Source organism: Miscanthus floridulus, chromosome 9, assembly GCF_019320115.1.
Source record: "Miscanthus floridulus cultivar M001 chromosome 9, ASM1932011v1, whole genome shotgun sequence".
In the NCBI taxonomy this organism is placed as follows: Eukaryota; Viridiplantae; Streptophyta; class Magnoliopsida; order Poales; family Poaceae; genus Miscanthus; species Miscanthus floridulus.
This window is the reverse complement of record NC_089588.1, coordinates 77,469,772-77,494,744: the sequence shown is the minus strand read 5'-3', so window position 1 is coordinate 77,494,744 and position 24,973 is coordinate 77,469,772. Positions and strand designations below refer to the sequence as shown.

General features: G+C 50.0%; 1 long non-coding RNA gene and 2 pseudogenes across 2 annotated transcripts; 2 read left to right on the top strand and 1 right to left on the bottom strand.

Moving 5' to 3' along the window:
• The first annotated feature begins 564 nt into the window (after positions 1 to 564).
• Positions 565 to 1,612, top strand: LOC136480115 (uncharacterized; annotated as a pseudogene).
• Positions 1,613 to 1,616: 4 nt separating this feature from the next.
• On the top strand, positions 1,617 to 3,812 carry LOC136482197 (uncharacterized). 2 transcript variants are annotated; one of them, XR_010765004.1, is made up of 5 exons: positions 1,617 to 2,324; positions 2,699 to 2,766; positions 3,000 to 3,222; positions 3,432 to 3,490; positions 3,690 to 3,812. It is a non-coding gene; the product is annotated as an uncharacterized lncRNA (long non-coding RNA). The 2 variants fall into 2 exon arrangements; XR_010765003.1 differs by having other exon boundaries at positions 2,121 to 2,324; positions 3,125 to 3,222.
• Positions 3,813 to 11,764: 7,952 nt separating this feature from the next.
• LOC136483814 (CRM-domain containing factor CFM3, chloroplastic/mitochondrial-like) lies at positions 11,765 to 23,038 on the bottom strand (annotated as a pseudogene).
• Positions 23,039 to 24,973: the final 1,935 nt, after the last annotated feature.

Sequence of the window (24,973 nt, the reverse complement as noted above, 5' to 3'; positions counted from 1 at the left end):
TAGATTAACTGCTCGGACGCCACTTTAACTATTTTTCTCGGCAAGTTACTCAAATCAGTCGCTGGCTGGCATGAGTTTTGCTTTGATAATTATGGAGGACACCAAGGCTCTAACATCCCACCGCACGTGCTATGGGCTCCGTGCTCTGCGTATCGGGCGGTAGGCTACGGCACTATGGTAACGCTTGTTTTCCCAACATGCACATAGGCCACGTGCTCTGTGAATTACGGGCTAGCTAAAGCATTAGGTTTAGTGAAAACTAATTGATCGAACACTACTTATATTATGCATAACGGCGTCGGGTTATTAATACAAACGACTCTTCATCGCTAAATCTACCCTACCCTATAATACACCAGTTAGAATAAATCTACAGCCACACAACAAATACCTACTTCACAGTCATGACCTATGCTACGTACACACCCATAAATACACCTAGAAAATATAACACCATCAAAACGGATGCACCAGATTATCTCTTAGTCATTCTCTCTCGTTACTCATCCAAATCCGATGACTCATATTTAGTGTGTCTGCCCTCCATTGTGCTCCCGCGGACCTCCGCCCGCGCCCAGCGCCCACATCCGCTTACCGTAGGGCACGGTTCGATTCCTCAGCGGCTCAACCTCTCTTTTTTGTGCAAAGAAAAAAAACCCCGAGGCGGCGGCAGGCACAGGGCCATCTCCGTCTTCCCTGGCGACGTCCCGGCAAGCGCCCCTCCAAGGTCACGCGTAGACTCCGTCTTCCCCGACGGGCGAGCTGCGCCCCCACGACGGCCCTGGCGGGCGCCCCTCCAAGGATCCGCACGGCCTCTTCGCCACCAGGTACGCCCGCCCCTTGGTCGTCCCTTCCAGCTGTGCCAAACCGAGCAACCAAACCCTAACTTACTATTTGTGCTCGGATCTGATCTGACTACCGCAGCAACCGCCGCCGCCGCCGGAGGCTGGGCCGTGGGTGCTGAAATGAAGGAGGTGGTGCTTCACGTGTATGACGTGACCAACAGCGACTTCGAGAAGACGAACAACACCATCATCCAGATCAACTGCATCTTCAAGGACCGCATCGGCCTCGGCAGCATCTTCCACAGCGCCGTGCAGGTAGTGGGTCTAGCTCCCCTCTCCCCGTTCCCTCGCCACCTGCTCAGATCCCAGGGAGCAACAGCTTCTCCAGATCCCTAAATCTCACGCCATTTCTTGAACCCCTCAACGCAGGTCTATGGCGAGGACGAGTGGTCGTTCGGGTTCTGCGAGACCGGCAGCAGCGTGTTCAGTTGCCCCATGGGGAAGAACCCCATGTACACCTACTGGGAGAGCATCGTCCTCGGGGAGACCGAGTGCGGCATCGCCGCCGTGAACCAGATCCTGCGGGAGCTCAGCCGCGAGTGGCCGGGCCACTCGTACGACCTCCTCTCCAGGAATTGTAACCATTTCTGCGACGTGCTCTACGAGAGGCTCGGCGTCCCCAAACTCCTAGGTAAGGACCACAGAGGGGCATTCCATTGTTTTCTTCTTCTGAATGGCGACAACCTGTGCAAGGTGTATCTCACAGTGGCATTATGTACAATTCTCGAGTTCAAAAAAAAACACACTGTGTCCTTGAATTGGAATGAAGATTGCAGGCTCTGATTTAGATGGCGATTTACATTCTTGCTAGGAAAAGAATGAGCAAACTTAATGAGCAAATGTGTGAACTGAACATTGCAAATAAAGCATGTGTTTGCTACCACTGAAGTATTGAGCAAATGTATGAAACTGAGTGCTGCTAGCTCTAAGACTCAACTTTGGAGCATAAGACCAAGTACAACACAGACGTTTAGCAGGCTCTTAGAGGCAGTTTCATTGTTTTCCTTGCCACTGTGGACCTGAGCACAAGCTCATGTGTGGGCGACTGGGCGTTGCCACTTGACGAGGTTTTTTATGCCTGCCTTGAAACTTATGTGCGAGACGGATGTCTCCCAAGAACAGTAATTAGCTTAATTATTTCATTACCTTAGCAAAATCGTTTAGTTTCCATTTGAGACAAAGGCTCTTTTATGTTTGCTTCATGATTCATGTCCTAATGCGCCTACTTGTGTGACAATTTGAAGAGGCTGAAGATTCCTGTAGGCCAAGTCGTTGCTAATCATTTTTTATCATAATGTTTAATCATTGAATTTTTGTCTATGTTGCTAGCACTAGCAGCTTAGCATGATTGTGTTACGTAGGTTTGAAATGCCATGAACTTACTCTTTTATTATTCTGTCTAACCTTGCAGGTTGGGTTAATCGCTTTGCCAACGCCGGTGATACTGCTGTGGTTGTTGCTGAGAGCACAGCAGTTAAGGTAATTTCAGAATCTGTTGCTGTGATACAATGTGCTATCTCCAATTTACTTAATCCTAGCATGAACTTATGATTGCTTCCAGCTGGACTTGATTTTTTTATTGTTAATGTACTCACGATCGGTTCCAATTTAAGCCTATCATAAAACATCTCTTTCACATAACTATATATTTAGTATCAGCTAAGTTAGTGGTTTTCTGCTGGTGTCCTGAGATACTTGGTGAATGGTGAATTGGAACAACAGTGCGGTGACATATGGTTATAGGAAAGTTAATGCCTGAATTTAATTTAGCTGCTTCTAACTTGCTACAGGAATTTTTCTTTTTTCAAACAAGAGCAGCCTTTTATTTACTAATGGTGCTAATTTCATTACAGATCTCATGAAGGCTACTCATGAGGACCACACGGAATTTCTGCTTTACTTGGTCTGGATCCATGACGAGGTGGGTAACCTTTTTTTATACTGCAAAAATGTAGGTAGGCATGCAAGATAGTTTGCTCCTCGTGTGAGTCATCTGCATGCTAATTACAGTTCATGCTAGCCTAGAGTTCGTGTTTGAAGGCGTCCCTCTAAAATAGTGGGAAGGTTCCTGTTGGATTGCTGATTGCTGATGGAATTATTATGGTATCCATATCAATTTTATTTTTGATGTGCTGAAAATTGCACTATTTGCAGAAATTCCGTGTTGGCAGAAATTGCACTATTCTCGAGTTCAAAAAATAGTGGGAAGGTTCCTGTTGGCTTGCTCTTCTGAATGTACTATGAATTTTGGTTGACAGTTCAAAGTTCTGTATTTGCAGTTTTTTGTAGCCGTAAATACAGCCACGTTGAAGATAACCGCAGTGACGGAGATGCCAATTAGGGTGATCATCGGAATGATGCAGCCTACTTAATTGAGGTATTCCTTTATCTCCATGGTTCCCAAGTAGCTGCAGCATGAACCATGGACACTAACTCTCCTTATAGAATACATAACCTGATATTCTTGTGTTTCCTTATTCTTACATAACCTGAGTGAAGTTTTATTCTTTAATCTTATACTTTTGGCTTTTGACATTATTATTTTCTTCTTTAAAAAAAATCATGAGTTGACCTTTGGTGGTGTAGGTCTGGCAGCTCCATGAGTTGACCTTCAACAAGACGGTGTCGACATTGACCAGCTCAAGGTACACCTATTGCATCGGTGATGAAGAAATTGCCTACGTTTGGACATAATGGTTCCGGAACAAAATACCATTGTAATGAAATAATAAGTTATTTGAACCTATTTATACCTGGTAAACTGATGGGGTTCTTGACGAAAAAAGAAGAAACGAAAAAAACTTATGTTGTGCACTTATGTTGGTTCTTTGGTTTCAAATTCAGGATGGGAACGATCCTAGGAGTTTTCTTTGTCTCCAGGCACTTGCAGTAACATGGATGAAATGATCGATTCATGGAAGGAGTTTAGAAAAGTTATGATTCGAAAATTTGTTACTTCAATCCATCAGTCAGTTCAAACATTTGAGGATGGTTATGAAATTTTATATATGACCATGTATATAATTTGGAAAACTGTATATAATCCGAAAAACTATAGAAAATTGTCGTTGTTTGGTTGTTTTTATGTGCACCCTGAAATAAAGTCATGGCGTTAGCACGGGCACTATACTAGTAAAGTAAGTAGTACAGGCGACAGTATCTGAGCAGTTCGTTAAGATTCGCCACCAGCTTCTGTTTCGCCAAACAGGTCTATATCGCCGACAAACATTTTCGCTGCATCTTCAACATCATCCTCTAGTTGCTGGGTTTGCGCGTCGCTCAGCCTATCTGTGAACCCGCCACCTATCGACTGGATGTCGATAGACGGATAGTGGGATCGAACCACTGCAAGGGCATGAGTAGCGGCGGTCAAAACGGCGTCACGGTTGAAATTTTTGAAATTCTCCCATGCTGCCTTGCATCTCTGAATGATGGTATCTGGCCCTTGCTGCCTGCTGTCAGGACGGGGTGCCGGTTCAATGTCGACGCAGTCGAGTACTGGTGCTATTGCGGCGGATATACTGTTGAAGTTGTCTTTCTGGACTTTGGCTTCCTGTACCAGCACATCGAACTGTGCCTTGGTTTTATGGCGGTAATCTACAAAAATTAGAATGGTTTGTCAGACCAGAAAAGTACTACAACATTACTTCCGATCAGGGGGTATCTACCTTTCAGTTCTTTGGCCAGTTTGGCTGCTCGCTCCGATTCTTTCGCTTTCTCTTGTCGAATTTGCTCGATGGTCTGGCGAAGCTGGCTGAGTTCTGCGTCTTGCTCTGCAAGCACAACAAGTATCATAACAGCGGATTGGCAAATTATTGCAAAGTACATTTTGTAGCAAGGCATACCAGATTTCTGCTTGGATACATCCTCGAACTGCTGGCATTTCTAATCGAGTTGCTCGGATTTATTTTTGAGTTCTCCGGTTTTCTTGCCCAATTGCTCGGACATATTTTTAGCTCCTCGGATACAATCGCCAGTTGCTCGGACTTCTTCTGTAGCTGCTCGGACGCAGCCGTTAATTGTTCAGACAGAACCCCCTTCTGATGTTCAAGGTCCAGTGAGTTAGACTCTGCAAGGTCCCACTCGCGCTGGACCCTCCTAATATTCTTCTCCGAAAGATTTAACGCCTCCCGGAGCTTCTTGTTTTCCTCGGAGAGGGGCTCCATCCTCTTCATCAGTTGATGCCACTGCTCGACTGTTCGAGCTATCCCCTGTGGATGAACAATGCTAAAGATAAGCCATGGTTTCCAACAACATATATTAGTGTTTCAGGTGCGGTACTCACCTCGATCTGAGTCATAACACCAGCAACGGCGGATTTTAACCTCTTTATTTCCCTGGTGGTGTCTTCTTCCTCGACAACTACCACCTCTTCCCCGCGTTTTCGGAGAATCCGGATGGACTGGGGCTTGGGCACGGCACACTCGATCTCCACCACCTCGTCCTCCTCCGCCGTCGATTGAGGCACCACTGGGGGACTCCGTGGTCGGACAGCTACTCCGACCACTCCTGGCATCGCTGCGGGTGGTGAAGGCTGCTCCTCGGCCGTCGACGGAGTTGCATCCTCAGCCTTCGGTGCATCAACAACAACTGCAGTTTCCATTTCCAAAGTACTGACCTTTTCAGTCATGGCCTCGGTCGCGGTCGCCGACGAGCCTGTCGTGTGCGCCAATGATTCACCGTCGATAGGACCGCTGGCAGCGGCAGCTGGCCCGTCCTCTGTTGGCCGAGCACTCGGGGACTCCTGGATAGGGGCAGTTGGCATTTTATCTACTGAGGGTACGACCCTCAGCGTCGCCCTGCGTAATATCAGCTTTTCAGTAATCAAGAAAATTCAAAGAACAATATTATTACTCCAAGGCAAATATACTTACGGTTTGGTCTTCCGATTATATTTCTTGAACCGGCGATGCCTGCCTGACCCCCCAGGCGCTGCTGCTTGGTCCGCCTGATGGGAGGACTCCTGCTCCTCTACAACAGAGTGCCGCTCTGCTTGGTGCCCCGGGGCCGCCTCTGTGTGCTGCTCTGCGGTTATCCCCTCTTGCTGCTCGAGGACTTTGGTCGTTTGCGCCGCTAGGACTTCTGTCGTTGCCCGCACATAGCTTCTCCTCGTTTGCTGCTCGGGAGCTTCAGCATTCGTCAATGGCTCTTTCATGCTCGGCGGATGCGCTGCCTGGTCCTCGTCGTCGTCCGACCACTCCAGCACAGCGTTTCTTCGTGGTTGAGCGGTTCGGTCTTCTCCAAGCGAGATGCCGCCTGATTTTGGTGCAGTAGAGCTTGCGGTTTTTCTCCTTTTTTGGACCGGCTCATCTACTGCCGGCCTTTTCCCATGGATCTTCTCCGATGCTAGGGATGGACTATCCGACGAGGTACTCTGCTCCTCCTCTTCGGACTGTAGCGGCCGCCGAATGTCCACTCCTTTCGGCCAATCGGCTCTCGGCACGTTTGAAAAGTATATTGCCCTATCCTGTGAATGGATCTTTACATAAGTAAGTCAGTCCTTTGCTCGGAAATTGATGCCTAAACATTGCAAGGTGAAAGGGTTACCTGAGGAGGTGGATTGGTACAGTTGAAAGCCTTCGTTCCTTTTGGCCAACTGAATGAAACATTGGAAGTAAATAGGTCCATGGCACGGTCTATTACTTCTTTCTTCGTCAGACGATCTGTGTTTTCCCGGGTACCGTCGTTGTCACCTTTATAGTCGAATGCCAGGTGGGCCCTCTCTTTGCAGGGCTGGACGCGCTGCACTATGAAGCTAGCTGCCACCAGTTCACCCCTAAGCTCCACGCCCTTAATCAAGCCCAGAAGTTCTATTACTTGCTCCATGTCAGCATTGTTGGGTCTCTCCGACCAGTTACTATGATTAACCGGGATGTGGTGGACGTCGCATTGAATCATTGGGTGACTTTGTTTGATATAGAACCATCTGGCGTTCCAACCTTTAAGGGAGGTATTTAGCGGTACGTTGATATATTCGCTGGCCATCCCATCCCTGAGTTGCAGGTACATGCCGCCGACCACCTTGGAACCGCTGCCCCCCTTCTTCTTTAGACAAAACAGGTGCCTGAAGAGGTTGAAGTGTGGAAGAACACCGAGAAACGCCTCGCAGAAATGGATAAAGATAGACACGTGCAGAATGGTGTTGGGGTGCAAATTACAGAGGCTAATCGCCCAAAACTCCATAAGATCCCTCAAAAAGGGGTGGACAGGAAACCCTAATCCTCGCTAGAAATAATCTTCAAATACTACAGCCTCATCAGTATGTGGTGTTGGGAAGGGCTCACCACTAGCCGACCGCCATCCAGCAGTGAGGTGGTCTGGGAGAACGCCCGCCGCCACCATCCTATTGAGATCCGCCGCCGACGTCTTCGACGGCACCCACTCCTCGTCGCGGCTGGCTCCGGTGGCCACTTTCCTCGGCTTTGCGGCTCCTTTTTTCGGCGCCATTCTCTTCGGATTGGAACTGGGTTGGAGGCGAGTGCTCGCGATGGTGCGGAATGTGGAGCGTAGGGTTTGCGAAGGAAGGAAGAAAGACAGATTGAGTGAGGTAGGAGGCGATGTATGTGGCGGCACGGTTATAAAGCCCTTCCTCTAGTTTTCATTGCGTCTGAGGGTTTTTGGGAAACCGTTCCCGCTATTAGCGCTACTTCGACTCCACCAACGTGGTTTAATGGGCCGCAAATTGGGCTATCACGTAAAAGTAGCCCACGTCGCTCATTTATTGCCGCCAAATGTTCACCAATTTCTCCGCAATTTAATGAGGCTCAGTACCCGATGCTGCACAGCCATTACTCCAATTTTTTCTCCACGGCTTGATTTATCCGATATCTACGCCAGACACATGGGGACTGGCTACTTGCTCGGGTGGATTACTTTTTTCTGAGCCTGGCACCACGTGACTACGTCACCTACTGTCAGGCTCGGGGACTAAGTGGGCACACTTCACCTTGCGGTGAATGTGTTTGTTTTTCATCTCGAGGCTACGCTCGGGGACTGGTTACCTGCTCGGCTAGTTCAATATTTTCTGAGCCTGGCACCACGTGACTACGTCACCTACTGTCAGGCTCAGGGACTAAGTGGGCACACTTCATGTTGTGGCGAATGTGTTTGTTTCTTCCGAAAGACTCCGAGCCTCTAAAAGTTAAACCAAGGTATCTTTAACCTTGTGGTCGGACTCTAAGTGGGCACACTTCATTTTACCGCACAGGAATTTTCAATTCTGAAATTGAGCTCCTTACACCCTTATGTCAAGCCATGCTCGGAACACACTAGTCGGCAATGGTGCACGCTGCTCAGCAGCTGCTCACAACTGATCGACGATTCATTATGGTGGTCGGACCATGATTTGGACAGCTCGGTTTTTGTTCGCACCTGCTCGGAAAAGTTCAAGACGGCGTTGCTCAACGGGTACAAGACGCTCGGGGACTAGCTGTGGGGGGTATGACCCCGGATACCCACGGCGGGCCACATGGGCTACGCTTCCAGGGGCGGTCCAGCCCACGAGAAGGAGCCTTGCGGAGCATGATTCTGCTCGGCGCCTCCCGCAAGGCAAGGGGAGGATATCCGGAAGATGTTACGTGATCTGATAGGATATGTACGATCCCATGTTTCTTGTAATATGTTATTACTTTCCGGTTATCTCTCAGATCTAACCGACTTGTAACCTTGCCCCCCGGACTATATAAGGTGGGCAGGGACCCCCTACAAAATCACGGCAAATCATACGATAACTAATACAAACCAACAGACCACAGGAGTAAGATATTACGTCATACTAACGGCCTGAACCTGTATAACTCGTGTGTCTCTATAGCCTTCTTGTTCTTGATTACACGCTCCTCTGCCGATCAATCTACCATCGCGGGATACCCCTCGGTGGACTGCCGACGATATTCTGTCGACAGGTTGCAAGTGGTAGAAATCAAATTGGTTTCCGCATGTGGTATTTCTAAACCAACATCATCATGTTGATTTCATTTTGATATTTATATGCTTTCTCCATGCATTATATAGATTAAATTCCCTTGTGCAATAATTTACCAAATATGCATATGCTTTGCCTTCCATTATATGTATGCATATATTTAGGGGGAGCTTAGTCTATATAATATAAGAGTCAAATTTTATGATCTATTCCACTCTACACACAAAGGATCATAAAGTTTGACCCTCCCTTGTGCTACTAATGTCTTCCTTTTCGGTGTTTGATTCCAAAGGGGGAGAATTTAGAGGACCAAAAGCAAGCATTAATAATTTACAAGTGGTAATGGTCCGAGAAAGGGAGGATAGTGGATTATGGATTGCCTATGTAATAGAGAAAATTTATAGGAAGCAAGGCTTAAATCCATAATACCACATGGGGACTTTTGCAAGGACAAGATAAGTTTTTATATAGTCTTACATGTAGTATCTTTTAGCATCATATAATCTTGCCCCTTGCATTGCATCCTAGCAAGTAGGTAGTTTTTAATATTTCAAAATTTTATTATTTGCTTGCTTTGGTCGTGTTGTCATCAATCACCAAAAAGGGGGAGATTGTAAGAAAAATGGACTCTTGGCTCATTTACTTTGGATTTTGGTGTTTGATGACCAGCACAACCAAATTGGACTAATGAACTTGCAAGTGATTGTTTTGTAGTTCAATAGGATGCAAGACGTGACTTGGACGAAGGTGACGTGATGATCCGATGATCAACACCATAAGCAAGACCTTAGGAGCACAAGAGAAGACTCAAGATATCAAGCAAAGTCCAAGCATGAAGATAGGAACCAAGCCATATGCAAGATTGCGAAGAAACGAGCTTACAGAAGTGACCGGACGCTGGACCGGACACTGGAAGAAAGTGACCGCACGCTCCGATCAGGAGGCTCGGCAATAGGCGCGACCAGACGCTGGACCAGACGCTAGCGGCAGATCGACCGGACGCAGGACAGCAGAGTCCGGTCGAGTACAGAGAGGTTCCAGAGCGGCGAAACTGCGACCAGACGCGTCCGGTGGTAGGTGACCAGACGCTGGCAGCATCCAATCAGTTGATCGCGGCTCCAACGGTCGGGACGACCGGACGCGTCCGATCAGGACGACTTCAGCGTCCGGTCAGTAGCAGAAAACTGGGATTTCGTCCCCAACGACTACTTTCTCAGTGAGGCTTATAAATACAACCCCCAACCGGCCATTTGAGAGTGTGGAGCTGAGGAAACATACCAAGGGTGTTGATACACTATTTTAGTGATCTCCACTTGCATAGTGCTCAGTGATTCATTAGGTGATTAGCGTAGGTGCTTTGCGAAGTGCTTAGGTTGATTAGACCACCGCTTATGCGCTTGCTCTAGGTTTAGGCCTAGTGTTTAGTGAGGTTTGCATACCTCTTACCACTCTGTGCTTGTGAGCACCATTGTTGTACATCAGAGGGGCTTGTAGTCTTGCGAGATCACACCAACCGCGTTTGTGGTGTGACCGCCACCGTGTACCGAAGGGAACAAGGCCCACGGCGTTTCGGCCGGAAGCTTGATAGTGAAGACGGCGGGGAGCATCCGGGAGAGGCTTGCCGGAAGGCACGTCAGAGACCTACTTGCGCGTGGGGAAGGCCCGAGGCTATCCACGGAGTTACCCGACCGGGAGCTTGGCCCTTGCGAGGGATTCCTTGCGAGGGGCTCCAACGAGGACTAGGGGGAAGCTTGCGTGCTTCTCGACACCTCGGTAAAAATACCGGAGTCATCGACGAGAGTTTGCATATCTCTACCTTACTCTTTAGCTTCCGCACTTACATTGATTGTATTACTTCTTTTGCGGTAGAGATAGCAACACACTAGCAAAACTGTAGTTGCATATTTAGATAGTTTATCTTTTGCATAGGTTTTGCTAAGGGTAGAAAAAGAGGTCATAATTTAGAAGTAGAATTTTAAGTTGCCTAATTCACCTCCCCTCTTAGGCGTCACGGTCCCCTTCAGCGCCACTGCTGCCTTCCTATCTCCCCACCGCCACTCACCACTTGCCGCCGAGTTCTCCGCGCGCGATGCGGCGTGGTCCACGACCACTGCTCCCGTGTGGCGTTCTTCGTCGCGCCCAGCCGCCTGACTACCGCCATCCTCCTTCTCCACGGCATTCGAGCGCCGCTTGCTGGCTACTGCAGTTGTCCAAGTAGGTCGTGGTCGTCGACAGTGCCGTGTTTCAATTGTTTCAGGTGTTCCAGAAGTATGTTTTCAAGTGTTATGTTGCGTATGTTGCAATGGTATATAAGCATGTTACAAGCATATGTTTCAAGTGGTGTTTCAAACGTATATTTCAAGTGTTTCATCTGGATGTTGTAGAAGTATATCGGGATATTGCATAGCATGCATGTTGCAAGTGTATGTTTCGAGTGTTTCATGCGTTTTATACGTATGTTGCAAAAGTAGATGTGGATCTTGCATGTGTTTGCAATGTCTTTCAAGTGTTTTTAGGTGTTTTTGCAAGTGCTTTAGACATATGTTGCAAGTGTTTCATCTTAATATTGCAAACTGCAATGAGACCACCCACCGCAGCCGCCTGTTGGAGCTGCTGGGGCACCACTGAGAGGGCGCAGACGGTCCCCGACGACATGCGCGTGGGAAGAGGCGTCGTCGTGAGGGGTCTCCATGTGTGTTGGTCGGGCGAGCGGCACATGCGGTCCGGGTGGCGCGGGCCTCGCGTGGGCACAGAAAACAGGTGTAGGCGCAGGAAATGGGTTGCTAGCACGGGCGTCCATCCGGAGTTCGGGCGCTAGCAATTCCGAACAATGTACGTACTTGAATCGCTTTAATCCAGCCGTAAACCCGGAAGATTGCGTATGGAACGGATACCTTTGCACTTTCAAGCATAGCATCCAGAATCGAGCAATATGCGAACACGGTGGATTTGTCATTTATCCATCGTTTCCGTGCTTCCTAGTCCTGACGCGTTGGGCCGGAGACCGCAAGTCCGCAATACGAGGGCGTCAGCCGCAGGGTTCGCCGCGTCAGGCGCTCGGCGATGCGGCCCAGCACAGCAGCATCCGCCCGCGCCGCACGGGCGCATCCGCTGCGCGGCAGCAACGCCAAGCAGCGTCAAACGAGAGCCAACACGTGGATACGAGCCGTATACACGCGCCTGCCGGTGCCAGCCATTGAAGCCTGACGAACCCCGTGACGGGCTGACGGCGATACATCAAACGAACGGTTGTACTAGGACTCATTTACGTGCTGAGCCGTGCGGCTGTACAGAGCCGTCTAGCTAGCACTGCCAGTACGGGAGCTCGCCAGCTCAGGTGGCTGCTCGGTGTGCGAATGCTGCCCACTGTCACTTGCCTCGTTACATTTGCCATCCCATTCCCCACACGAGCCAGCACCTTCGTCTAACCCGTGGTTTCCTCTGTCAGAAGAACTGAAACCTACTTCGCCAGCGCGAAAGTCAGCGGCGGTAGCCGCCTCATCATCGTCGTCATAGCCGAAAGCCTCGTCGTCCTCGCCATCGTCGTCATCTTCGTCGGAGTAATCACCAACTCCATCGTCTGAGTCAGGGTAATCGGCCTCGTCGTCCACGGACTCGCTACCATCCTCGGCGGTAGCACCGGCGACCTCATCATTGTCGAGGCGTTTGAGGTAGGCCTCGTCGTCCTCATCCTACACGGCGAATTCGTGAGCGTTTACCAGGATCTCAGCGGGGTACTGACAAGAGATGAGCTCAATCGAGCACGCGTGGCCGTACGAGTTCATCGCACTCACCTCCATGTCTTCCTCGTCGCTCGAATACGCGGCATCCAGTTTGGCGTACAGCTCCTCGTCTCCTTGGTCCTTCACGTCTTCCATCTGGACCTGAAAAAGAATCAATATATACAATAGTGACATGTAAGTACCTATTATATATGTATAGTATGATCACGTTTCACTCGAGAGAAAATTGTTTCGCTACCATACGCACCAGTTCTGCTTTAAGCTGCTCCACCTTTCTGTTTAGCTTTGCAAAATGACGACTCAGGGCCTGTCACAAAATTAAATTGCGAGGACGGTATAAGTGAAGGGAAAAGAAGGATGAAGACGAATGAAGGTTTGTCATTAGAAAAATGTATGCCAGATAAATGGCCATGATTAAAACAGAACACGGGATATGGTGCTGTAAGCATAATCTGTTCCCTTGTTTTGGAACACCCAACATATGTAAGCAGTAAGCTGAACTTTGAGTAAACCACCACAAAATCGAAACAGTATACCTGATGTCTCTGAAGCTCAATGGATCTGGCCAAAGCCTTCCGCTTTGACAAGAGATTTCTAGGCCTGAGCGAAGAAGGGCGCCGATAGTTCATCCCGCGGAACACAACAATGGCGTAGCCTTTGGAGACTTTGTCAACTGAAACTAGAATTCCGCCGCTCTCGGCCTCAAGTGATAGTGCTATCCTCTTCACGTCTGCAAAAGACTTTGCTTTCACTAATATCTTCACCAGCTCCCTGTACTTCCAGTGCAAGTGCATGTTTTCAATTGTGCCGTCAAAGACTCCTCTTCTGCCTGCAAGTGGTCGGAAGAATTAACATTGTTAGCAAGAAAGATACAAGAATCATTTAAGGACATTAGATCTCATGTCAGTAATATAACTGGTCAGGTTATTAAAATAAAGAGGTGTAGTAATGCTTCCAAAAAAATAAGGAACCGCAAGGAATACAAATAGTTTCTTAATCGAAGAATCCAATATTCCAATGACTCTGAGAATGGTAATATAGATTACTCCTGTCAAAGGCGTCGAACCCCCGACCGGCCGGACCGCGGCTACGCAGTTCGTAGCCGTCGGCCGTCTTCTCCGGTGAGGTTATTCCCCTCCACCGCAGGCTTAACAGAGAGAGAGAGAGAGATTAGGGATATAATTCTTCTTGCCTTCATTGTCAAGCGATTACAAATATATATGGCCAATGGCCCAACCGAAATAGAGAAGGCTCTCCATGATTCTAGGAATTTCCAAACAACTAACTAATCTGAGTTTCTATCTTTAGCCACTAGAGGATAATTCCCGCAGCGCCTGCCCAGCGCGCTCAGCCGCGCGTCGCACGTCGCGGGCGCGCCCGCGCCTGGCATATGTTCGCCCGCACATGACATCTCTCCCCGCCTCGAAGTCCAGCTCGTCCTCGAGCTGAAAGGAAGGGAACCGAGCACGAAGATCGTCCAGATCCTCCCATGTAGCCGAAACAGGTGGTTCGCCCTGCCATTCAACGAGCACCTGGCGCACGCCCCGGGCCAGCCGAGCTCGAGTCACCCGGGCAGGAGCAGGCACCACAGCACCGTGCAGGAGCGGAGGCAGCAGCGGTGGAATGGCCGGCGGGGTACCGACAAACTTCTTGAGGACGCCGACGTGGAACACATCATGAAGGCGAGCACCGGGAGGAAGCTGTAGCCGCACAGCCACCTCGTTGATGAGCTCCGCCACCTGGTACGGCCCGACGTATCGCGGCTTGAGCTTCCCTGTTGCCGAGCGTGGGAGGGATGCTGCTGCCCGCTGCCGAAGGCGAAGAAGAGCCCAATCGCCGACCTGGAAGGACACCGGCCTGTGGTGCTGGTCGTAGACGCGCTTCTGGACCGCCTGTGCCTGTTCCAGGCGATAGCGGATGTCGTCGAGGAAGGCAACGTGCTCCTCCATCTCCTGGGCGACCACTGCGACGCGGGTCTCGCCGGGCTCATAGGAGCGGATGGTCGGGGGGTCCCGGCCATAGACTACACGAAACGGAGTTTCGCGGAGCGATGACTGATAGGCGGTGTTGTAGGTGTACTCCGCCCACGGCAGCCAACGGAGCCACTGCCGGGGACGGTCGCCGGTGAAGCAGCACAAGTACATGACGATGACCCGATTGGTGGCCTCGGTCTGGCCGTCCGTCTGCGGGTGAAAGGCGGACGACATGTAGAGCTTCGTCCCAATGAGCCGCATGAGCTCCTGCCAGAACGCCGAGGTGAACACTGGATCGCGGTCCGAGACGATGGACTGCGGAACGCCATGGAGGCGAACGATGTCGGCGAAGAAAGCGTGAGCGACGGACTCGGCGGTGTAGGGGTGCGCCTGGGGGATGAAATGGCAGTACTTGCTGAAGCGATCCACGACGGAGAGGATGACCGTCTTGCCTTGCACCTTGGGCAGCGCCTCGATGAAGTCGATGCCGATGTCAGCCCACACCACAGACGGAACCGGCAGTGGCTGCAGCAGACCGGCCGGCCTGAGGTGGTCGGACTTGTACTGCTGACAGGTGACGCAGGCCTTCACGAAATCCTACACCAAACGACGCATGGTGGGAAAATGAAAATCCCGCCTGAGCCTGTGGAGGGTGCGGTGGATGCCTTCATGGCCGTCGTTGTGGACCACGGCCAAGATCTCCTGCAGCAGCGACGACGCTGGGGGAATGTACAGGCGGCCGTCGAAGGCGACCATGCCGTCTACCAGCGCCCACGGAGCGATGCGGGTGCCAGCCCGGACCTCATCGTGGATGGCGACCAGAGCCGGGTCAGTGGCCTAGGCGTGGCGGAGGCGCTCTATGAAGTCAAAGCGGGGCGCCGAAATAGCCATCACCTCCCCTTCGTCATTGTCGCGACGGGAGAGGGCGTCGGCGACGACGTTCGTGGCGCCCGACCGGTACTCCACCGAGAAATCGAAACCCAGGAGCTTGCCGACCTAGTGGTGCTGAGGGATCGTGGCGAGGCGCTGATCGAGGAGGTACTTCAGGCTGTAGTGGTCGGTCTTGACGATGAAGCGCCGCCCCCAGAGATACGGGCGCCAGTGCCGTACCGCCTGGACGAGGCCGATGAGCTCGCGCTCGTAGGCGGCTAGCGAGCGGTGACGAGGCGCCACCGGCCTGCTGAAGAAGGCGACCGGGTGGCCCTCCTGGACCAGGACCGCGCCGAAGCCGAACGTCGACGCGTCGCACTCGACGGAGAACAGCTTGGCGAAGTCGGGCATGGCGAGAATGGGGGCGGACATGACGGCGGCCTTGAGCGCTGTGAAGGCCGCGGCCGCCGCGTCGTCCCAGGAGAAACCCTCCTTCTTGAGTAGGGCCGTCAGTGGAGCAGCGATCGCCCCGAAGTTGTGGACGAACTTGCGGTAGTACCCGGCGAGGCCGAGGAAACCGCGCACAGCCCGGGGCGAACGTGGAGCCGGCCAATCATGGATCGCCTGCACCTTGGCCGAGTCCATGGCCACACCCGCCGCGGATATGACATGGCCGAGGTAGGCGACGGAGGAAGCACCAAAAGAGCACTTGGTGCGCTTGACGAAGAGTTGGTGTCGGCGTAGTTCGTCGAGGACGGCCCGGAGGTGACGAAGATGATCAGCCCACGACTTGCTGTAAATCAGAATATCGTCAAAAAATACTAGGACAAAGCGGCGCAGGAACGGGCGGAGCACGTCGTTCATCAAAGCCTGGAATGTCGCCGGGGCGTTGCACAGGCCGAACGCCATCCCTAGGAACTCGTACAGGCCGTCGTGGGTGCGGAACGCCGTCTTGTGCACGTCCTCCGGGCGCATGCGCACCTGGTGGTACCCAGACCGGAGGTCCAGCTTGGTGAAGAACTTGGCACCATGGAGCTCGTCGAGTAGCTCGTCGACTACCGGGATCGGGAAAGCATCCTTGACGGTGAGCGCGTTCAGCGCCCGGTAGTCGACGCAGAAGCGCCACGAACCATCAGGCTTCTTGACGAGGAGGACGGGCGACGAGAACGGCGAGTCGCTGCGGCGGACGATCCCTTGATCAATCATGGCGGCACACTGCCGCTCCAACTCGTCCTTGTGCGCCGCGGGGTACCGGTAAGGGCGGACGGTGACCGGCTGGGCGTCGGGCTTGAGAATAATGCGGTGGTCGTGCGCACGCTTGGGGGGCAGACCGACGGGGTCCGCGAAGAGCCCCCCAAACGAGGTCAGCAGCGCCTCCAGGAGGGGACCGGCCTCTGTTGTTGCGCCCAGGGCCGGCACAGAGGGGTTGGCCACGCCGGTCCAGGAGACGGGGCGCCCCTGGCGTTGGAAGGACATGCGCCGGCGGCCGAGGTCCCACACAATGGGTCCCAACTCGCCGAGCCACCGGGTGTCGAGGACGACGTCGTACCCGGCCAGTGGCATGACGTAGAGGTCGGCCGGGAACGACTCGCCGGCGATGAGCAGGGGCGCGTCGCGGATGACGCCAGCGCAGGTGACCCGCTCGCCATTTGCGACTAAGGCTGTGAGGCGGGGGCGTTGGCGGAGGGGTAGACCGGAGCACCGCGCCGCCTCCTCCGAGATGAAGTTATGCGTGCTGCCGGAGTCGAGTAGGGCGACGAGGGACGCGGCGCCAAGTGCCACGGCGATCTGCATGGTGCCGGCCATGGGAACCCCAGCCACGGCCTGCAGGGAAAAACAGGGCGCCTCGGCGTCGTGCTCCGCGTCTCCCGCGTCGTCCGCGGCGTCCTCGATCTCCACGCCTTCAAGGAAGAAGATGCGCCGGCAAAACCTGTTATGGCCACGGGTATATTTTTCATTGCAATTAAAACAGAGCCCCAGACGGCGCCGTTCCGCCATCTCGTCCGGGGTGAGGCGCCTCTGGTTGCCCTCGCCGCGACCCTGCTGGGCGGCCACCGGAGGGGCAGGGAGCGCCAGCGGCTGGTGGGGCGCCTGGAGCGCTGGCCGGGGCGCGGGGGCGGGAAGGAGGCCGCGCGGGGGCGCCCGAGGGGGAGGCGGCACCGGCCGGTCGAGCTCCATCAACTCCAGTTGGCGCGCCAGGCTCATGGCGGCCGCGAGCGTCTCCGGGTTGTGGATGCGGACGGCGTGGCTGAGCGGCGGCAGGAGTCCGCCGGTGAAGAGCTGGACGCGCTGAGCCTCATCAAGACGACCCGCGCGAGGTAGGAGGGCCTGGAAGCGATTGGAGTACTCTTCCACGGTCCCGGTACGCCGGCACTCAGTGAGCTTGAACAGCAGGGCCGAGCGGAGGGGAGGCCCAAACCGCAAGTTCAGGAGCTCCTTGAAGCGCCCCCACGGCGGCGTGCCCTCGTCCTCCTGGAGTTGGATGTACCAGAGTTGCGCGACGTCCTCCAAATTGTACGAAGCCATCCACACGCGCTCCTCCGCCATGGTGCGCTGTTGGCGAAAATAGGATTCGCACTTGTTGATGAAGAGCATCGGATCGGTCTTGCCGTCGTATCGGGGAAAATCCAATTTTTGGAATTTTGGGGGGCGATCAAGATCGCGCGGCCCCTCCGGGCGGCCGCCGGTGCCGCTGTCCGACGACGAGGCCGACTTCTCCTTCATAGCCGCCATGTCGGCCTTCATGGTTTTCATCTCCGTGGTGATGGATTTCAACATCGCCATCACATCGGCGACGGTGGGATCGCTCATGGCTGCTGGCTGCGGTGCGGAAGCTGTGGAGGACGGCGGCGATGGAGGAGGGCTAGGCTGGTGGGCGGCGACTGTGGAAGAGTGGGTGGAGCGGGTGGGAGAGGACCGACGTGACCGTGATACCAGGTTGTCAAAGGCGTCGAACCCCCGACCGGCCGGACCGCGGCTACGCAGTTCGTAGCCGTCGGCCGTCTTCTCCGGTGAGGTTATTCCCCTCCACCGCAGGCTTAACAGAGAGAGAGAGAGAGATTAGGGATATAATTCTTCTTGCCTTCATTGTCAAGCGATTACAAATATATATGGCCAATGGCCCAACCGAAATAGAGAAGGCTCTCCATGATTCTAGGAATTTCCAAACAACTAACTAATCTGAGTTTCTATCTTTAGCCACTAGAGGATAATTCCCGCAGCGCCTGCCCAGCGTGCCCAGCGCGCTCAGCCACACGTCGCACGTCGCGGGCGCACCCGCGCCTGGCATATGTGCGCCCGCACATGACAACTCCCTCCATTCGTTTCTAACTGCTATTTTAGGAATGGAGAAGTCTACATTTTATAAGGTGCTACAACTTTTTTGCATTTGACCTACATCTTCATAAAACATGCATACTTCAATGCGTGCAACATCTATGCTGCTCAGTATCTTTGCTCATCAGCAACTAAGAATAAAAAAATGAAGGGTTGAAGAGACAGGCAATCTGAGGTAGCAACAGACTAAAAATGTAATAGGACATATGTGTCCTCTGGTGACTGTTTCCCAGTAACTCTGCAAAAATCCAACACAAAAAAAGACAAAGGAATTACCGAGGAGCAGAAATGCCTTCATCCTTAGACCAAGTTTCCGAAACATGAACCTCTCTTCATCTGTTATTGTTTCAGGTCTGGAATCTTCAGTTGGCCTCAGGGCTGTCTCAACCTTTCCTAGTACCCTTTCAGCTTTCTCCATCTTTTTCTGTGCCTGTACATAAATAAAGTGAAATTGGTTCGATTCAAATAATATAACTTCCATCTTCCAATGATACAATGCATACAAGAGTTTAGCCACACAAGCTTAGATGCAACATGATCCTATATTACTTATGACAACAACAACAACAAAGCCTTTTAGTCCCAAGCCAGTCGGGGTAGCCTGGATTTAAAATGCAACAAGAGCCACCAACAAGAAGAGAAAAGAAAACGCCATAAACTACTTGTCATACTAAAATTATGCATCTGCACTCTGCCATATTTTGGGGGGGAATATAAGTTCTTGACATATTTTGGACATCATGAGGCACAGATAAAAAAAAAGTGTTTCCAGAAGATAAGATAGAATCTAACGAAGTGAATTCAAACTTGGTCACTTACAAGTGAGAGCTTCCACTCTATCTTTCTTACGAGGTCAGCATGCCTTGCAGCTTCAACAGTTCTTGCCATTTTGTCCTCATGATTCTCATCAAGTTTAGTTCCATATTTAGAGTTAGCCTCCAGAGTCTCTCCTAGAGTACCAGCTACAGTAGGCTGTACATATGTCTCAGCACTTGAAGAAAAATAAGACGCTGCCTTTCGCCGTGCTTCCTCTTCATCTTGAAGTGACTTTGCTAATCTTTCCCTCTCTAGCAGCACCTCTGCAAGTTCTGAGGACAGGAAATCCTTCCCTCTGTAGAAGACTATAAATTCATTGTTCCTTGAAAGCATCACGCCACCTGTTAATTTCTGATGTTTGTTGAAAGAAAAAATTAGCTATGAATCATTAGTTCGCTACAAGACCTACCTAAAAACTTGAACAAATGGATAAGTGAAAAGAAAAACAGCAGTAGCAGATTGTTATCTATAACAGGGAGCCAAATATAAACATTAATGTTTTGGTTCATAATCTATGTTCCAGAGGACCACAACTCTCATCGATTCAATCTTTCATAGAAACAACGAATTTTTCATGCAAAATCAGCCAACATTTTTATTGATCAAGAGCCCAAATAAGTACATAGGTAGCATTAATGCTCATTTCGAAGACTAAGAAATAAAATACAAACTTCAAGCTGCACAAAATGGATGAATACGACAGTTGCAAAAGAAAACGTAGAAGGACTTCGAATCTGTAATGTGCTGTTGCTAGTGATCAATTAACATTTCTAACTAGGATACACATATTTACATATGCTACCCAAATTGTACAAATCTAACAAGAGACACTTTCTTTACTTACTTTAATATCTTCAGCCATCCTCTCACTGGTGGTAAGCTGTACTCCTCTCTTCAAAGTAACTTTAGCAATAGAACTTTTCTCCCACAACTTTACCATAGCATTAGCTAAGCCTTGGAGTTGTCTGCTTCATCCTAACATCGAATAGTAAGGGTGAAATTAATATTAGTACAATGGATCGACAAGTTCATAGTTTAACTAAAGCATAAGTGCATAACGGAAGTTACCAAGAGCAAAGTGAGGAGGCAGTCCCCGGGCAAGACGGCGTAAATTGGTAGTGTCCATTCGGCTAAGAGATGGCCGGACACCAAATGGCAAAACTCTGAAAGGGGGCTTGTAACCTGGCACGGTTGCAGGAAGTAAATCTGCATCTACTGGCAACGGGTCAGATCCAGGCCAGTCAGTGTATCTTGGGCCAAGTTCATCCAATAGTTTGTCAATTTCATCTTCATACTTGATTTCTGGTGCTTGCACAACTATTTCCTCTTTCCCAGCATTTGAAACTAAAGGTCCATTGCTATCTTGTACACTGTTCACTTTCTCAGTTGGTAGCAAGGAAGGATTAGGAGACCCTTTAATTGGGGACTTCATAGAAAGAGACTGTGAATTCTTTTTTGACCCCTTAGTGGGTTCTGGTTCATCATAATCTACTCCCCTATACAGAGAAACAGAAGTCCCTGATCTCCATATTACTAATCCTCCTGTTTTTCTCTAATCACCACCATTAAAACACACACAAAAAAGGAAGAAAGTATGTCAGATGACAAGCACTTCAAATATCTGAACAGAGATGAGTTGAGAATCAATCAAAGCCACTATATTGAACTTAGATTTTTATTAGTACTATTTTGCGAACAACACAATTCACAATAGAATATTTTGCGAACATTTCATAAGGTTTGAAAAGCACAGTGTTTTTCAAAGATCTAATTGTACACTGAACATACTGTAGTAGTTATATCCAAACATTCCATGATATTATCCACAATACGATTTTGCTAGTATCTTTTCTCAACTAAACTTAATTATAGCAACAGAATGTAATGCTCATTTTCAAGTCAATTTTACAGTGGGAAAGAACCATAATAAGTGGAATGGTAGAACTTGATAATTAACATCATAAACATGAATCGTATAGAGTTTTCAAGCACCAACAAGATGCAACTCATTGTTATCCTGTCCCTTGCTGAGAGTAACTGAGTTACGAGCTATGTGGTGTTTTACTTCTACAACCTAACTCAGGGAAACTAATGGAGAAATTGGGCACAACTGCATAGTGACAAACACATATTTCAACAGGGAGCAGTTTATGCCTTGGGCTGATGGAGCTAACAGAGTAACAGATAGCATAGAGGAATTCAGATAAATAGATAGGTAGAGTAGACTCATGATTCTAGTTCACTGCTTAGCATTTGTTGCAAATTATACAGACAATAGTAAATCAGTTCTGGATTTTTTTTTCCAAGACACATTAACATGTTCTTCTCCTTCTTAGTGTGCAAAGGTGTACAATCCGATTGTGTATCAAATAAATGCTAAAACCACACCACAGTAATTATAGACTGCTTAGGTATCAATGCAAGCTATGGCCAGTGACGAAGCCAGCGGTGGGGCTAGGGGGGCTCTAGCCCCCCTACCGATCCTGGACACGTGGAGCCCCCCTAAGCCCTCTTTTAAAATTTTATGCATATATGTATTAGGTAGGAGGGGCTAAGGTTAAGAAAAGATAAAAAAGCCTCTATTCTTTTGTTCAGCCCCTCCTAAATTTTTTTCTGGCTTCGTCGCTGGCTATGGCTATGAAAGTTGAACAAGTTGCCATATCCTTTCAAGTACCTATCGGTACAGACGCATATTGTAGCTCAAAGTTGTTTTTTACACATCAACCAATACTAAACTAGGTTGATAAAAGGGTACAATTCTGGCGGAATCAGAATGAACCTCGAGTATCTCGTGGAAGAGGCGCATATTGAGCGCCGGCGTGCCGGAGACCTTGACCCTGACCACCTCCTCCGTCTTCCATTTCTCCTTAATCTTCTCCACGATCTCACGCGTGACCCCGGCCCCGCCGACCTTGGTCCTGGACTTGATCCTGATGGCGGCGTGCCGCAGCCGCCTGAGCTCCGCAGCGGGGAGCGTCAACTCCGCCATCCACGCCGGCGAGCGCGTGGCCCGAGGCGCCGCGGCCTCGGGCAGCGGCGGCATGGGGCGCTCCCACGGGAAGCGAGCGTCCCCGAGCGCGCGCTCCTCCTCGTCGGCGGCGTCGAACCCGCCGCGCGCGTTGGGGAGAACGCCGTCGTCGGCGCGGAACACGTCCTCGACCGACCCCCGCGGCGGGTGGTGCGGGTGCGGGGAGGCGGCGGCGCGGGGGTCCTCGGCGGGGGAGTAGCCAGCGCGGCGGAGGCGGCTGAGGATGAGGGCCATGGTGGAGCGACCGGAGGCGCGGCTGGTGCCGATGGCGTCGGAGTCGTCGGAGTCAGACGACGTGGGGGGCTCCGGGCGGAGGTCGAGCGCGGAGGGCGGCGGCGCGCGGAGGCGGCTGCGCTGGCGCGGGTGCGACCAGGCGGAGAGCCACGGGTACGGGGCGGAGGTGGAGAGCGGGAGGAGGAGGCGGAGGCGAGGCGGGTGGCGGAGGTGGCACGCCGGGGAGGACGCCATGGCCGCCGCGGCCATGGATGGTGGTGGATGACGGTTGGTGGGGGACGGGGTTTAGAGGATTGGGGATATTTTTGTCCGTTCGATTTTGATGCGCGTTTGGGCCGTCCGACCGCGGATAGACGGCTGAGATGGTCGACAGTCGAGGGCTCGAGGCCTTCAATTTTGATTTGCGTCGGACTGCTGTCAATATCTGATTTTGAATTTGAGCGTTTGCTTCCGCGACACTGCTGAACATGTAAGCTTTTTTTTTTCTCCTGCAAAATTTGTTGGTTTGTTCCAAGACTGAACAGAAATTTGGATGAAAAAATTCATTCGTGGTGAGTTTCAATTCCAGGTACTCAGGTTCCCCCATGGGCCCGTACAAAAGAATGGGCCAAACCCACAAACCCAGGCTGTGCGCAATTGCCCTCCTGAAATTATTATTATTGGCTTGTTCGGCTTGTCTTAAAAATAGCTTGTTCGGCTTCTTTTTTCAACGAGAACAGTGTTTTTCTCTCACAACAATTCAGCCGAAACAGTGTTTTTCAGCCAGTTTCAGCTAAATTTCAGACCAGCGAACGGGGCCTATATATACACGTTTCCTATTAAGTTATCGCAAAGCATCGACCATGTTGTTACCCACCCGTATGATTTTACTTATGATTTAAAATAGACTGTAACTTTTAGGCATATGACATTGTAGCACAGCCAGAAAACATTTTTCACGTAAACCAATGACATGGCGTGACCAACCAACTAAGAGCATCTCCAAAAGATTAGCCAAAAATAAATAACAAAATTCATGATTTAGTCATTCTCTAAAATAGAAACCTTTTAAAAAAGCTAGAGTACTTCAACAGCCTCTCTAAATTATATTCTCCACTCTATATTCAAAACAACCACGTTATTTGTTTTTGTTATAAAACATGTTGCCAGCGGTTAGAATTTTTTCCTCTCCGTCTCTCGTGATCAATATAGTAGATGAAAGTAGAATAAAAAGACACAAGAGATAGGGAGACTATTCTTTATTCCTCTTAATATTAGTGATTACAACATAGAACTCCCACATACATATATAGTCCTGCTAAGGGTTAAGAGTTTTGGTAAGACCCCACATACAAATGGACTAGGATCAGGATTCCTCTGTCTCCTTTCCTTCTAGGATAGAGTCCGTATGTTTTACAACACCCCCTTGTGCGATTATCATGATATGCACATGCCTCATTAAAAACTCCATCCGAAAACCTAGTGGAAAAAAACGGTTCTTGGAGAAAAGAGTACATCACATTCGTTAATTGTATTATTGCACATGTTGTCTCATTAAAAACCTTGCGTGAGAAACATTCAAGTAAAACTTACATATAAAAAAAGAGTACAACATTTAACCTTCTTGGTCATGTATTCTTCAGGATATTCTATTCTTCATAAATAGATATTTAGCTTCATGATCTATGCATAAACTTTAATGTTTTAGCAACATGATCTACTTGATCTTTGTAATTCTAGTGGTTTTAATTACCTTCAAGGTAGATTCAATTAAATTGCTCCCCCTCATAAAGCCATCCTTTAAACATCATTGTTCAAACCATACTTTTCATAAAATGTGTGCTTAATAATGGTATGCAGTACCATAATACTATATCTTTTAAAATATTGGCTTGCAATTCTTCTATGAATTATAATATGAGTAAACAAGAGCAATATGCTTCATGCATAAATGACCACTTATTAGTTGTGCAAACAAATAAAATTTATCCTTTAGGATAATAAATCCTTTCAGAGGATTATGGGGGTAAATAATTTACAATATTCATTATCTTCTATATAGTGCATCAAACTTATACTGGAGTTTGAATACTTATATTCTTTCTCGGTGGCTTTTCGAATGATATGTTCTACAAATCTTCAGGATTTTGATTGTACCAATAAATAATAAATCCAGTTTTGCATTTGGCATTTAGGGGACAATTCAATTACCAAAATCACCATTT